Genomic DNA, 2,129 nt, shown 5'->3' with positions numbered 1-2,129 from the left:
GCATATAGGGGAATTAATGTTCTAACTTAGTTCATTGCATGAGGTAGAGGGACCAGAAAGCCATTTGCTATTATTACTTTATTTTATGTAGTCTATGCATTGCATTTTTACGATTGAGTATATCGGACACATGTACTAAGGAGTTTATTGTTATTATTAATGGCCGTATCAAGGTTTTTATTTATTACATCTTTAGCACAAGCATGTTAGTTAAGTGTTTCATCACATGCTCTTTTCCATTGTATTAAGTTAAGTAGTTAAGTTGTATACATCTCTTCGGCCCATATTCTATATTAGAGGTATCTGTCTGAAAATGGTTGTTATAGTTTGCTAGTTCATTGGATCTAAAAGTGGTTTTTTTTTTCTTACTAACTCTGTTTCTTATGCAGATTTTTTTCCCAAGAATTTTTCTTCAAAATTGGGTAGTTAGTGTTTCCCGTTTGACAACGCATATAAGGTCCCTAATGTTTTATCCCTTCATCCAAAATGGCCATTTTTGTAGGAATCTTGAGTAGCTCCCCTATGATTCTGAAAGAATATGGTGAAGAAAATGATAAAAAATCAACATGTATGTAACAAAGATGCAAAAATCAATGCTATGGAAAAACATGGAGAAGGGTTAGTGATTATACCTACTCTAAGCTTGAATTTTTTATGTAGAATGATGGAGTAGAGCTTCACACTTGTCAAGCCTCCAAAAAAGTCTAGCCACCAAGCATGGAACACCCTTGGCCAAATGTTAGAGAAAAGGAGAGAACAGTTTTTAGTGAGAAAAGCTTTTAGATCAAAAGAGCTTTTGATATGAAAAATGAGCTAAACTTCTTGTTTATACATTAGCGGTTTTAATTAACAATTTGTTAATAGTCACATGGTCCTTTGCAAATTCTTAATTTAATTAATGGTTATGCATTTATTTCGTATATATACATTAGCCACTTCAACTTTTCTCACAAACATTTTAACTCTTAAAATGTTACATTTACACCCATATAACACTTTATATGATGTTACCTTTCTTACCTCTTAGAAAGTGTTAGCTAACCTTGAATAATCAATTACCCCTCACTTTCTAAAATGTTTGGTTTATTGGTGTAAGTCTTTTTAGGTTTATCGTAGCGTAGCCATAAGTCCTTCTTGGATGATTCGAAAACCATGTTTAAAAACTCAACAACTGTGGTAAACATCTAGCAATATATCATAGTTCCTAAATCATGATAAAGAAACACTCCATTGAACCTATTCTTTTAATCGTATGTTTCATGTAGGTAAGATCTTTTCATTGTCCAATCCTGATCAAATTCGAGCTCATGGCCTAATCTTGATATTCTATGACAATCGATCGATATATTCGAAACATGTCATCACGAGCATCTTTCGTATGATTTATATTATACTTTGATAAGAGATTTTGGTTTCCAATACTAATCAACATTCGTTCAGGAACTTAGAACTAGATGATTCTCAAGTTAGCGAATACTCTAAATTCAATAAATTTGAGTCAATAGATCCCGTTTTGATTATCATTCGTCTCCATATACAAACAAAACATGACCAACACAACTTTTCGTATGGAACATGACTAGCCCTATATTTATACACAATATGAACCACTCACATCTACATCAGATTCGACAATGATCTCTTAGGTCAAATGATTACTTCATAACTAATATAATCATACAATAAATCATTAACTACGTTTCAATGACAATGTGACTTATCGTTATTAGTCACGTTCGAAAAACGGTTCATTAATTGTTAAGTCACACTAATGCCCTAATAATATAACCACTATTGCCACCTGCACTAACATCATTCTATAATATTTGATAATTTGATAATTTAATTTTTACTTATTAAGTGAATTATCTTGATTGTTTACATACATACTTTATATTAAAACAAATAAAGGAATTAGTTTACGTATATGAATAAAAGAATTCTTTCCTTTATTAATAAATCATAATTACAAATATACAAGATGAAATGTTCGGAACCAACAACACGAAAAGTTCATAAGGCGTATACTAACAGATATGAGAACAAGAATTTTCCTTTGGCACCAGCTCATCTGTTGGAGAACTTTTCAGGACTCCTCTACAATTGGTTGTGCTTTGGATATAATTAAG

This window comes from Mangifera indica, chromosome 18 (genome assembly GCF_011075055.1).
Source record: "Mangifera indica cultivar Alphonso chromosome 18, CATAS_Mindica_2.1, whole genome shotgun sequence".
Classification (NCBI taxonomy): domain Eukaryota; kingdom Viridiplantae; phylum Streptophyta; class Magnoliopsida; order Sapindales; family Anacardiaceae; genus Mangifera; species Mangifera indica.
The sequence above is the reverse complement of the archived record's forward strand: the minus strand, read 5'-3'. Positions refer to the sequence as shown.